The 14,629-nt window shown below is 40.1% G+C and overlaps 1 long non-coding RNA gene across 1 annotated transcript; it reads left to right on the forward strand.

Annotated features, from left to right (window-relative positions):
• Positions 1-507: 507 nt before the first annotated feature.
• On the forward strand, positions 508-13,836 carry LOC110390971. The gene is made up of 4 exons (XR_002433930.1): positions 508-677; positions 1,386-1,489; positions 10,089-10,136; positions 13,538-13,836. It is a non-coding gene; the product is annotated as an uncharacterized LOC110390971 (long non-coding RNA).
• Positions 13,837-14,629: the final 793 nt, after the last annotated feature.

Genomic DNA, 14,629 nt, shown 5'->3' on the forward strand with positions numbered 1-14,629 from the left:
AAGCCAGGATCTTCTCTCATACTTCTGTAAATAGATCAGCCAAATTCAGCAGAGAAGCACTGATATAAAGTCAGTGCAGGTCTTTTCTGTACTGTGTTATGTACCACTCCTCCCTCCCACCACCTCTTCTTGTAAAAGAGCCAAGAATTTAAAGGAATGTCTGAATGCTGCACAATAATAATTATATTTTGCTTTTGCATACTTACTTTCAAGACCTTTCAATTCATTCTGAGACTGTCCCCAATTAATCACAGGTAAGATCTCATAGAGAGATAAAGGGTGCTTTTTAAATATGCCTAGAAGATTTGAGAACAAGATTTCTCTGGAAAGTGCAGTGGCCATTCTCCTCTCCTGCTATTAGGAATTACAAGCTATTTTTTAAAAGGGTTTTGTCTCCTAGACAGAAGTTCTAAGAAGCCATTCTCTTCCTTCATAGTAAGCTCTTTCATGACTGTCAGAACTAGGCAGCAGCATTCTTAGAATGGAGCATGCTACTAATGCTTTTAGAATGCAAGGTGAAACCTGGAAGGTTGTCTCTGCCAATCTTCTTTATATATCTTTGTATGGCTAAATTCCCTTTTCCTAACTGCCATGAGAATGATTCGGTTCTACGCTGTTCCCTGGACTACTGTGACTGTGATCTGCAAAAGAGCTAGAGAGTTTGCAGATAATTAAAGGTATGTGTAATTACAGGCAGTGCTGGCACTTTGTTTCTGGTCCCATTTCGTTGTTCTGGATGTAGCCAAAGAGAGAGTGTCAGTCTTATAGCATCTGTAGACTCTGGTTCAGCTATGTTGGAGTAGTATCTGGAGGTCTCAGATCAAAGCAAGACCTGATGAACATTCTTGGAGCTAGCATATACCCACTACTCACACATCAAAACAGAAAACTCAAGAACATGCTCAGAAAGATACAATAACAATGTCCAAATCCAAGTCACTAGTAGAATAAGAAAAATAATTCTGATCTCCTGCTTCCAGATTACCATATGGCTTGCTAGCTTAGTGCATAGCAATAACATGCTGTTAGAGGGAGATCAAATCTGAGTGTGAAACAACAGCATCAGAAAAAAATTTCTTTCATTGTTCAGGCAGGCTCCAAGCTACTAAAGCTTGGAAAGATAATGCTAAAACAAATCCCAAATCACTATTCAGGAATTCTCACGCTTCCATCTGTTTTACATATGTGCTTTATGCAGAAAATGAAATTTGGCTTAGCCATTCCCAATCCATTTATCTGCATCAGTATTGTGCAGTTCTACATCAGTTTTATCCGGTTCTTAATATCTAGGTTGCACTGGCTTACATCTAAATTGCAGGAACTTCACTTAGCTCTTCGTAATTCTTTTAAATAGTCTAAGAAATATTTGTTTCTTTCTCTTTTAGCCAGAATTCTGCCTGGTTGGGTAACCATGAGTTTTTGTGCTTGCACAGTCTTCGTTTTCAAAAGCATTGTCTGTTTTGTGCTGACAGTGAAGCCATCTCAGAAGGTGAGCGCACAGATAGTCTCAAGTGGCATATCCTTGCTGTCCTCTTTATACACACATAAAAAAATCTTTTCAAACTTAATCTACGTTCCTGTCAGTTGCAGCATCCCTCCATACCTCCTATTCCCAACATCAGTGTCCTAATTTCCTCCCTGACTGATTGCATGAGTCTTTTTTCCTTCTGCTGCTGTTGTTACTGTCATTGTTACCTGTGTTACTTGGAGAAGTTTTCTGCAGTTCTGTTAAGCATCCTGAAGCCAAAGAAAAATGTGATAGAAAGTCACAACGATTGGGAGGCATTCAGTGGGGACATCTGCTGACAATTCTGTTAGGTCAACAGCCCATGGTGTTGACAGCCTGATAGTCTTGAAGCTTAGAAAACTACAACACTGGAAAGCTGGCAACTCATGCTGCCAGAAATCTGAGGGTCACTTGTCATAACAAATGCATGAACAACTCCTGATCTGTCAGGGTAAAAACTGAGCCTGGAAGGTACTGAATACCTTTGCCTGCTGTTCTGTGTAAAGCAAATTGAAAATGATCAGTTTGCAGATAGTCTTGGTGTGGATTTTCTTACAAGAACACATTTGCAGTGCTGTGTCCAGTGCAGGATCCCCAGTTTGTAAAAGACATCAAAAAAGTGCAGGGAGTTCAGCAGAGGGCAACCAAGGTGGCTGGGGCTGGAGCACTTGCCCAGCGAGCAGAGGATGAGGCAGCTATGTTGTTCAGCCTGAGAAGGCTGAGAGGACATCTTATGGGAGGCTATAGGGAATGTGGAGACAGATTATTCCTCAGAATGTACAGGGAAAGGCTTGCAGATGACAGATGTTAGGACTGGTTATTAAGAAAAACTTCACAAGGAAGATGGTCACATTTTTGAACAGGCTCCCAAAGAGGCTGTGAAATCTCACCTTAGTGAATTCAGAAATCAGCAGGATAAAGTGTTGAGCAATCTGATTTTGGCTGGCCTTTCTTTAAGCAAGGGGTCAGACCAGTTGGCCTGCTGAGGTCCTTTCCAACCTCTGTTATGACTCTCTTCACCAGCTGGAATACTTAGTCCAGAGATTATCTAGTAGAAACTCTTGCCACAGACATGCCTTATGTCTTTGTAAAAAGTAAAAAAGAAAAAAAGATTTAGCTAAAGTTAAGTTAATGGCTAAAAACTAATGACCAGTTAATGGAATCCATTAACAAACATTACATGGACAAGAAAAGAAAACAAAAATGTGCCAAACATAAGCAAAAATACAAGCTTTAAATTATTTTGAAAGTATAAAAGGCTTTCAGGGAACTCCAAATATCCAATGTTAATGAAGAAATAAGGTCAATGAAAACTTTTTCTTCAGAAAACATCAAAGTGAGATTATTTGACACTTTGCATTTCAAAATGTGAAATATGACTTAGAATTCAGTTTTTCTGGTCTTCAAAGAGAAAATATTTTGGTTCCAATTTTTCATTTCCATCTAATCCATAGTGTCAGGAATAATCTGTAAATACGAGGTAGAACAAATTTTTCATTATAACAGGATAGTTGGCTAGAGGGTGTGCACAGCACAGGGATCACTGCAACAGGAATCACCTCAAACCTTTAGAGGTGTACTGGGTGAACCAGTGGAGCAAGAGCAGTGAACACTGAGGTTGCTTCTTTGTTCACTGTTGGTTACAGCCACTTGTTATCTTCTGAATCTCCATCCTTAGAGTGAAATTTTTCAGGTATATCCTTTGCAAGAAGGTCACAGTTTGTGGGTTGTTAAAGAAAGTTCACAAAATGAAGATTGTGTAAAAACATCACACTGCTTTTAACCATTTTCACTTCCTTTTGCCATTGTTTATTTTTATCCAAACATTTGATTTCATCTATGTGGACAACTGTGTAACTCTTTGATTGAAATTGGACATTTTTACATTTTATTGTCCTTTCTCCATTAAGCTAAGGCCAATTAGTGTCTATTTAAGATGCCTCTGAGCTTTTCATTTTCAGTTCTTGCTGAAATATACTTCTGATCCCTGCAAGACAATTTGGGTAGTTTAGATTTCAGAATGGACTGCTCCCAGCAGAGTCCTAAAAAGACCTAAGGGTCCATCTATTTGTAACATCCATCGCTTGTTCGTGAGGTGGCATATGCACGACCTCAGGTAATCCATGGGACAGATTACTTTGGAATGGCTGAACGGAGACTGCAGATGGGTCTGCTTTTATTAGCAAATGCAAAGGGGATCACTTTTACAGTTTGCAATAAAGTGTTACAGAACACCACAGCTCTTACTTTTTATTTGTATGGTTGGCATGGCCACGTCCCCTTCCTGCAAAAAAGCATCAGGCTCTTTATGGCTACCACTGGAAATACTGAAAAACTCCATATCAGCTGTTCCATCTGGAGAGACACAGTAAAAATATCCAATTATGCAGCATGTCAGGATTGTAGAAGGCATGTCAGGCTTGGGAGACAGTCATTGTGTTGGGTGTTCTTCACAAAAATCTTCTACCTCTGTAAACTCCAAGGTATCTTTGCAGCCAACCCAATTGCTCAACCTAGCAGAAGTCAGACCCAAAGAGTGACTTGCTACCAGGAATTCATTAAAAAGGTGAAAAAAAGCCTTCCCACATAAGACTCAATGAGTCATTAAAAGGAAGAGGGACCTTTCACTCAGGCTGCAGCAGCTGAAGATATGACTAAGAGCTGCACAGAACAGGGAGCGAGGCTGCAGGAGCTCTCTTTTGTGTTAGTAGTCTGGATGAATAAAACATGTCTTGTTGCAAGCCTGGCTGGCTGTAAATGTCTCATCTGTAAATTTAGGTATCTGGTGTGTGTATGTACATGTACACATAATGCAGAGAAAGGCAGAACTCATGCTGGAATGGATGAAATGCTGATAGAAATTGGAGAGTTATTGTGTATAAGGGTCATTAGCTACACCGTCACAGAGATCTAAAGCAATCTCAGACCAAACAGTCAGTACATTTTCTAAAAACATTAAGTATCTTTTAGCATGAGAGGCTTCTCCTGCAGATGCTTGCTTTTTCCCATCTGTGTTTAAAAGGAATATAATGAGGTACAGAACAATTCTTTCTATCAGTAAGAAAAACACCCTGATGAAGAAAATAGGGTTGTGACTGCCTAAAGACATAAGATAATGTTCAAATTCAGATCAATGATCACTGGTCTGAATTAGGCAGAAAAAGACTTTTACCCTTGATGTCTCACCCTCGAAGTGAGCACTCAATTAATTTATATAGTAGCCAGCATAGTGGAGCTAAAAAAAAGTCCCTAAGCTGTTTTTAACCATCACCTTCTGGCAGTGAGACCTGCCTGGTGGTGTGCTCTGGAAGAGCGGCATTGTGCTGCCATCGACTGATCCAAGCCCTGATCTCTGTGGAGTGCAGTGGAGATGGAACCAACACATTTTTTGGTGAATGGTTTCATATAAAATATTTATCCCTGTGTGTACCCAGAGCATCTGAAATCTGTTGTCACTCTCTGTGCTTACCTGAAAATATTTAGCTTCAAGTAAGCAAAGTAAAAGAAAATCACTCCCAATTAGGCTCTTGCTAAGGAATGTTAATGCAATCCCGGGTCCTTTCCTTACCTGGAATCACTGCAGAACTTCCTAATGAAGCAGTACGATTCTCAACTTCACTTTTAAGGATGTATCGGGAGAATAGGCATTACTACTTTTTTCCTCTTTGTACCAACAAATCCATACAGGAAAACATTATGAATTAAGGTTGTAAATTCCCAGATATTATAAGCAGAATGAAGAGAATACAGTAAGCTGAATAGCTTAATTGTACATCTTTCAAAGTGTTTGAAAAACACAGGCTTGCTTGATATACTTACCGCCTTTATGATCTGTACAATTTGTAACCAGAAATACACAGGAGTCAATTAAGGTTTTCAAGAAAAGTTTTCTTTTCTTTTCCAAATGAAAGTGTCATATATCATGCAATATCAACTCTAGTGTTAGACTAGCAGAAATTTACTGCACCATGTCCTCGCAGTGAAAATTTGCAGCTAGATTAATGTCCCTTTAGATGGCATTAAATCAATTTCATACGTATCCTCATATTTTCACCAGAAAGACATTCTGCAATAGCTGATGTTGGGTAAGGGCAGCAAAGAAAAAAACTCAGTGGATTTTTTTAATCAAGTTTCATGTAAATATATAAACATACGCACACCAGACAAGAACATACTTTATGCTTTACTTTCTGCAAAAAAGTCTTGATGTTTCAAAGTTAGGTAGCTTGCTTCATGTTTTTCATACAAACAGTATATTATTTGTGCAGCTTCCCACAGCTGAGAAACATCTAAAGCTGTGCCTATATAATCTGAAAAGAATTGTTGCTTTTTTTTTTCCCCTTTATTGAAATTGTTCTTAAAACACCTTACAATTCAACAATTGTTATGTGAAATAAAACCCACGTGATGGATAATTTCTACCAGTAATCTGGTAACAAACTTGAGCCTGTTTTGCATTGAGTTTTCTATCTTTCTATGTCTTAGCTATGTTGATTAATACTAGCTCTAACTCAGTTCCTGTGCTTCTAAGGGGCATCCAGAAATGATGTCATCTTCTTATTTTTCTTCCAAAGAGGGATTCAATTTAATTTTCTGGAAGGCTTCATATGTCTTTTGTCACTTATTTCTTAACCCTTTGTCCTGTCATGCTGAATATCTTTTGTCAGCAGAGTATGCAGTTAACATTTAATTATCAGAAGGATATATTTTTTTTTCTGACATTAGAGGCTGCAAAATTATAAATTAATACCTGGGTCAAGAAGAAACTGATCTATTAAGCATTTATGGCTGTAAATTGCTTGGATGAATTGCGATCAGCTTTTGTCAACAGTGTTGAGAGAAAGTGAGGGCTCTTATGTATGCATTCACTATGGAAAAAAAACAAGTGAGAATCAACAGAGGCTGTACAAGTATGGTTTCTTTCTAATACATACATCTTGGAGCTTTTTTATTTTTCTTTTTAATGATTTTTTTTTCTTTTTTCTTTTTTTTTTTCATGTGATTATTATTTAATTTCCAGCATAGGGCAAACTCTCCACTAGCAGAGTCATAAATGAAAAGATGACTGCAAAAAATCCCCAAAGATTTGACAGCCTTGGAAGACAGCTGTTTTGTAAACAGCTGCCAAAATGTGCATGGAACAGACATTGTCTATACCTCCACCTGTTTTATTGCTCTCAGGAAGGATTTTCAAAGTTTCCAAGTAGGGGAATGTCTTTCTAAACCTAAAGATAAGCTGCACAAGACTTTTTATTTCATATATTTCTCTTTTGGAATGTGTGCTGTGTGTTATATTTATTGATTCTTTAGCTGTGCTGTGTTTTGAGGCTTTATGGTGGAAGAGAATAGGAAAATAAATGGGTTTACATGGCAAGATTTTGGTGGGGGTCTGCAGAGGAGGCCTCTGTGAGCAGAGCCCAGCAGTACTCCATGTCAGATCAGAACCAGTTCCAGGTGCTCCAGAGGAACACAACACTGGGCAGAGCCAAGCCATGAGCGATGCTGGGCGTGCTCTGGGAGAGAAGGTTTAAGAAAGGGGAAAACTGCTGCATAACAACAGCTGGGAGAGAGGAGTGGGAGATGAGAGCGAAGCAGCCCTGCAGGCAACAAGGTGAATGCAGGAGGAGGGCAGAAGGTGTTCCATGTGCAGAGCAGAAGTTCCGGGCAGCCCAGGAGAGGTCCATGTTGGAGCAAGTTGTCCCGCTGCAGCCCATGGGCACCACATGGAGCAGATCTCCACGAGCAGCCATGGAGGAGCCTACAGTGCAGCAGTGGATGAGGCCTGGAGGAGGTTGCAGGCCATGCAGAGCCCCCGCAGGAGCAGCTCTGGCCCAAAACTGCAGCCATGGAGAGGAGCCTGCAGAGGGGGAGGAGAGCAAGGGGAGCTGCCACCGGTGTGAACTTGAGCAGTTCCTGAAGGATGGGCCCAGTGGTACAGACCCATGTTGGAGCAGTGCTTGGAGAGCTGCAGCATGTGGGAAGCTCACATAGGATCAGTTCAGGAAACATGGCATCCCGTGCGAGGGACCCATGCAACAGAGGCAGAGAGTGATGTGACAAAGTGACACAGACAAAGTGATGTGGACGAACCCCATTCCCCGTTACCCTGTGCTGCTCAGGGAGAGGAGACAGAGGAGGGTGGGTGGGAGGAAGGTGTTTTTAGCTTGCTTTTAGTTTCTCACTTCTCTGGTCTGTTAGTAATAGGCAATTAAATTACATTAATCTCCCAATGCTCAGTTTGTTTTGCCTGTGACAGTGATCAGTGAGCTATGTCCCTTTACTTATCTCTATCCTTGAGCCCTTTTTCATCGTGTTTTCTCCCCCTCTTCCTTTGATGAGGGGACTGAGAGTGGTGTGGTGCAGTTCAGAAACCACCACGGGGCTTTGTTCTTCAAATGCTCAATTTTTTATTTTCTGCGCTACTTTTTGGGTGTTGTATGCATGCAAACATATACCCAAACACATGCTTCCTCTATCATTTCTACTGCCTTTCTTGCCCGTTTAAAAAATCACTTGTTAAAATTTCTGACTATTCTCTGTGTCATATTTAATTTAATCATGTATTTATAACCATGATAAAATGAAGAATCACTTAGAGCTTTTCTGTGCATGGTTTGCAGCAGTTTTCATAAATAAGGATTTAATAAAAAACAGACTCTATTTTTTACACTCTAATTAAAAATTAAGAGGAATGCATATGTATATAAAAAAAAGAGCAATAAAAACGGACCAAATTCTTTTCTCACCTGCATGCACTGGGCAGATTGGATTTGCTGGATTTACTCTCATTTATAATACGTGTAGAGAGAGAAGCAGAGCTTGCAATAACTGCTTTAACAAAGCAGTGAGCTAGGAGCAGTAACAGGGTAGTAATTAAAGAGTGCCTCTAGCACACTCTTTTGAAGGAACTCATATAACTTTTCTCAGACTCACGGAGTGTTACCTGCACATTTGTTAATCACAAAACTTAGAGATTTTCAAGGCAGCTAAGCACTGACACCGTTGAATTATCACAGCTCAGCTGGTTGCACACTTTCCTACCACTGCCCTGCACCTTTGTGTGGGGGACTCAGCAAAATTGTTCCAATGTGATCCTCCCAGAATTTTCAGGGAAGCCTCTCTCTATGGCATTTAATCACAAAGCTCCAACTGACATTTCTGTATCTGGGATTTTGCCCCTGAGTTTCCAGAAAGATTGAATCAGGGTGCACAGGACGGAAATCACAGTGTTTTTGGCAACATACTGAGTGAGATGATCCTTCCACTTAGTGCTGATGAGGACAATCGTGGAAAATTGTTTCCAGTTCTGGACTCCCTAGTATAAGAGAGACATAGACATGTGGACAGTCTGAGAGATGGGACCGTTCAGTCTGGAGAAGAGGAGGCACAAGGGATCCCATCAATGTCTTTGAATACCTGAAGGGAGGATGGAGAGAGGATGAAGTCAGGCTCTTTTCAGTGATGTCAGTGGCAAGAGGCAACTGGCACACAGTGAAACACAGGAGGTTCTATCTGGAAGGACCTCTGTGGTGTATGAGCGGCTGAGCACAGGCACACATTGCCCACAAAGGCTGTGGAGTCTCCTCCTTGGACCTGGACGTGGCCCTGGGCACTCTGCTGTGGGTGTCTCTCCTTGAGCAGGAGTTAGACCACATGCAGCCAGAGGCCTCTTCCAACCTCAGCCATTCTGTGAGTTTGATTCTACATTAACTTTGCAGTGTTCTGTTGGGTACACTGTGGGACACTCCATACTATTTTAACATCCACCCACTGACAGCATGATGAAAAGCTTCATACTGTCCCAAGACTTTTTCTCTTTTACTTTCAACTCATTTAGTGCAGTGGAACACTTAAACCAAATAAAAACATGGGAGAACATAGGTCTCTTATACATGAGGCAGTAAAAATGAGTGGTACATCAGAGCTTTATCACTGCAGTGTGGCAGTGAGAATCAACTGCGTGGCACAGACAGATTTTTGGTGAAATTTAGTTGAAACTAAGTGAGCTTAAGTTGCCAGAGATCAGGGCTGCAAAATTCGTGATTTATTTTTTTCCCAGAACATTGCTGCCAGCTGACTTTTGCTTCTTAGTGAAACAGTGTCTTTATTAACTAGCAAAAACAGTGGTGTGTGAGGGTTTGAGAAGGCAGTTTGGAAAGACCTCTGTAGATACCAAAGCTGCTTTCTGCATTAGTATCATGGTAGTTAAGGGTAAATGGATAAGAGCAACTGTGAGGCGTGAAACAGAATTTCATATCAGAACTAGTCGTGAGGCATTGGAGCAGGCTGCCTGGGGAAGTGGTGGAGTCACTGCCTCTGGAGGTGTTCAAGAAATGTGTAAATGTGGCACTGATGGACATGGTTTGGTGGGCACGGTGGAGATAGGTAGATGGTTGGTCTAGATGATCTTAGTGTTCTTTACCAAACTGAATGTTTCTATGATTCTATGATTCTTTGAAGAGAAAACAGTAATTCAATAATGTTTATAAACTTATAATCCTTTGGTTTTCTGGGAGAAAAAAAGAAAAAACACCCAAACATATTTTCACTTCTAAGCTTGTCTCATGTTGTGTTATTTTAGGTGAACCTGGGAAAATTCAGGTATTCTCTGATTCTCTGGAAGGAAAAGGTGAGTTTAATATGGTATTTGAATATAATCCCCTTCCATGATTTGTACAATAGGAAGCACACCTAACTAGTCACTGTGCCTTGTTGAATTGGAATGTGTTATTTTTATATCTGAAATTGCCATTTGTCCAGTTCTGAGAAAAGACTTCTGCTGTGGAAGTAAAACCCCACTGTTATCACAGTGGAGGCAAATGCACAACAGTGAGGGGACAGGACAAATCATGTTTTTAAAACCAGTGTTCCTTATGGGACAGCACATCACATATGGAAATGAAACACTTTCATGTGCTAAATGCTTAAAAGTGAAAGTCTTTGTCCTAAGGGAGGGAAAGAACTCTCTTATAAATCAAAACATTCTCATTTGGATTATTAAATAATTTCTCAGTGGGAAAAGAGTAAAATTAGAAAGAGTACTTTTAGAGTGAGAACTGTGGGTTTTAATGAAACTACTTTCTTTTAGGAGCAATGAAAAAGTTGCCGTGTTTTTTGACTAATTCTTGTAAAATCATTCACACTTGGTCCTCAGAGGGCCCCAAAACACTACATGTGAGGGAGGCAGGAGGTATTCTGCTGATGAGATGGAGTATCAGAGAGGGCTCCTGAGGTTGCAGAATTCAGTGATTTGTTAACGTGGAGGTTAGGTGTTGGCTTAATGATATTAGTAGTATTAAGACTGTGAGGCAAAAGTACTTATGCGAATGAGATCGAAGCCACTTATTCTTTTAATGTTTTTGCAAATGGTGCTCACAGTTTTGCAAGATGGCCTTGCATGGATAAGAACTGGAGACAGCCAGAGGCTGGATATGACTTAAAGCTTTTTCCACTGTTAATTGTTGTTAAAATAGAGGATTGTAATAAAGAAATCAGAGTATAACTGTGCAAAGATCATATTTATTTATGCTTTATATACCTACATATACTGACATTTATTATTTTCTATTGCAAGCAAGACATAATAATCCTGTGTCTGGCTTCATAAAGTGTATGGATTTGAAAATATGTCTGTATCAATATATAGCACTACACAGCCGGCTAGCATTTTGTGTGCATCTAGTTGTATTTCTGCAGAGCTAATCTCATCTTCCATCCAATAAAAAGCTGCTAGGTTGTCTGTCATGCCAGTAGGCCATTTATTTTTTCACTTGTGCATAGTTAAACCTTGGTTTGCAAGCAGCTTTTTAAATCTATCTCATTCTTGTGTCTCTGCATGTGTATGTCTGTCTCTATTTCTTTAGTTCTTTGGATTAACAAATACTGTGTTGGGAACTGCCCAAGAAAAGTTGTGAACTCAGCATTAGAGTCCTTAAGATACCATTAAACACATACACAATGAGAGGTTAGGAGATAAACTTTCTTTTTTTTTTAGAGCCTCAGTGCTGTACACCTTATGCTGCTGATGAAAAGGATTTTAATAAAGCCTTGTGGGATTAGGAAAGGGAGGTGAAAAACTAGTCTGATTATACCAGAATCAATTAACTGTACTGAAATCCTCATTTTCTGATGATGGACTTCTAACAGAAATGAGTTTCCCTGCACTGTAGTTTATAACAAAGTTCGAGAACTGAGTAAATCAGGCCACAGAATTACAGCCTCCCTCTGACTCCTAGACAGCATGAAAAAATATGATAGGAGAAAAAAAGGTCATCAAAGTCATTATTTTGGCACTTTTATCACAGTATAAACAACTCCTCAGGTTTCTGAATATTCACTGATCTATATTTCTCTCCCTTTTTTGCATTCTTAAATTTAGGTCAGCCTTTCAAAGCAAAGTTAGTCATTCTTCTCAGAGGCACAGCCCTATTTGATGCATTTTCGTAGGCAGCTCAAGATGTTTCATTGTTGCCTGGAATGTGACAGTACAATCCCTCTCTAATAAAAAAATAAATTTTCCTCTAGAACAAAAACCAATTCTGAAGAACTAACCAGAAAAAAAAGTAACGAAAGATTCAAACTTCAACTAGCAGAGATATGCAACTTCATTGCCTATAAAGTATGTGCCAAGTGAAGAGGTTTATAAAAACTGTGATTTTCCTCCTTCTCAATGTAATACTTATGTAAAGAGAAAGTTCCCATATGTATATTATATATCTTGGAACACAAACCTAGCGACTCTTCTGCAGAAGTGTGGCAATGAGGGGGTAACAGGCACCTCAGACTGCGTAGGTGCAGCCAGGCTCATCCAGCAAAAGGAAAAATGGCAGACCTTTAAAACTGTATTTCTCCCACCTGTAATACAATCTCTGTATTGCTTATTACATCTTTTTTATACATACCAAATTTTATCCTACTGAAGCCTGTTGATCGTTTTTCCATTCATATGACTGGCAGTGAATGGAGACTTAGTGCAAGTTAAAGATTAGCTTTTGAAAAAATAAGCTCTTTTTTTCTCACTTTTTTTTAAATATTTTGTTTTGTTCTGAAATTTTTTGAATTGATTTGTTGAGGGTTTTTTTTCCTTTTTTTTTTTTTTTTTTTTTTTGTGCCAAATGGCTCTTGCAGGCTGCCCTCATGGAAGCAGTAACAATGATGAGCCATGGGAGAGTAGATCTCTGTAAGACACAGATATATCTTTATCATAAATTTAAGCATATCTTATATTTGGTCTCCAGATGTAACTGTTGACAGTGCTATTTTTTGATCCATTTGATCCAATAAGTGTTTCTGAGCCCACTGGGCATAGCATGAGCATCCCTATGCTCATCCTTTAGCAGGAAAAGATGTTGAATATCTGGGATGTTGACGCCCGTGACTGCTCATACTGCAGAAGAGGAGGCTTGTGGAGGGGGTCACATCCATAAATACTTGAAGGGAAGACGCAAAGATGCAGCCAGGCTCTGTCAGGACAAGAGGCAGTGAGGACAAATTGAAGCACAAGATGTTCTGTTTGACCTAATGGACACTTCTGTACTGTGTGGGTGATGAAGCACTGGCACAGGTTGCCTGTAGTGGCTTTGGAGTCTCCTCTTTGGAGAGCTTCAGAAGCTGCCTGAGCATGGTCCTGGGCACCCTGCTCTGGGTGACTCTGCTTGAGCAGGAGTTGAACCAGACAGACCCAGAAGTCCCTTCCAGATTCAGACATTCTGTGATTCTGTGGTGCTGTGAAAATACTGAAACATGAAGAGCTGGGTAGCTTTTTCCTTCATGGAAAAACATGATGAGTTGGGTTGCTTTTTCCTTCATGGGGAGGTCTGCCTTATTAGATATAAATCTGGAAATCTTTGGCACTGATGATGGGAGATTAAACCTGTTTGTTCTTGCATGATGTATCTATCCCATAATTGTGTGCGTATTTCCTATTAGCTGTAATAAGGGTAATGTATTGAGAGCAGATGCTATTTAACCAATAACTGTCTCATACTATTATATCTAGGTTTATTTAAATGCTGTGCCTCTCCATACCAGGTGAGCATTAGAGTGCAGCTTTCCACAACAAACCATGGAGAAAATGCTCATTGCTGTTGATCGTCAGACTGCAGAGATACATTGCAGACCCACAAGGCTGACTTTTTTTTCTAAAGCAAGCTTCACTGTTGTCAAACAAAGTCTTGAACTACAAAAGATGAGTGTTTCACTTGTTGAGATACTTCCATTCAAAATCATCCTGGGTATGAGATGGTACACCTCCATGTTACTTGTGTGCTCAGGCTGGCTTGCACATAGACGAGGTTTTGACCAGAGTTAATAAAAAGGCAGAGACTGGAGAAAGGAAAAAATTCTGCAACAAGTTTACTTTTGGGGTAAAAGTACACTTTGGCGTGAGCTGGGTTCTCTTGCTTCTCAGTTAGCAGTCAGTGTCTTGAAGTATAACCAAGCTCACTTTTTGGCTCAGATCAGTCAGAGCAACAGGTCAGAAAAGCCTCTGTGAAAACTCTTGTGTAACATAATGGACAATGCAGTGTGCCACAAAAAAGGAAAAGGTAAAAAGAAAGAGACAAGGAAGGGAGGGTACGGGAGAAGAAAACCAATAAGAAAACACATTTACTGTACGCAAGTGTTATAGCACAGGGATCTGCCGTGAGTCAGGGAAAGGCAGGGATTTTCTTATCACACACATTTTTCATCTCAGTCCTCATCTCTTCCCACACACAAAAACAAACAGATAGGCTGTGTCTATATAGCACAGGAGTTCACGTTTATCCTTGAGCAGTGACTGCACACCTAGATACTCAGGACAGTCCTAGGATCTGTCTCATTTGGATGTTCATGCCTTCTTTTCTTGAGCCCATGGGCCTACTTCTTGAGTTCCTGCAGGCAGAAGGAGATAGATTTTTTAGAAGCTACATCTGAATAATTAGATCTCCTCCTTCTATACAATATGAAGTTTTGTGATGCAGAACAGCCTTATGGTCAGATTTTGCCCGGGGTATACAATGTCCTCCAACTTACTTTGCATAAATACCCCTGTTGCTGGTTCTGAACTCTCTGGCTGGGAGGTTTTTAGGAACATCTCTGTGCTATGAGTGGGATGGCAATCCTTAGAGGACACCTTGGGGT

This window comes from Numida meleagris, unplaced genomic scaffold (assembly GCF_002078875.1).
Source record: "Numida meleagris isolate 19003 breed g44 Domestic line unplaced genomic scaffold, NumMel1.0 unplaced_Scaffold252, whole genome shotgun sequence".
Lineage (NCBI taxonomy): Eukaryota > Metazoa > Chordata > Aves > Galliformes > Numididae > Numida > Numida meleagris.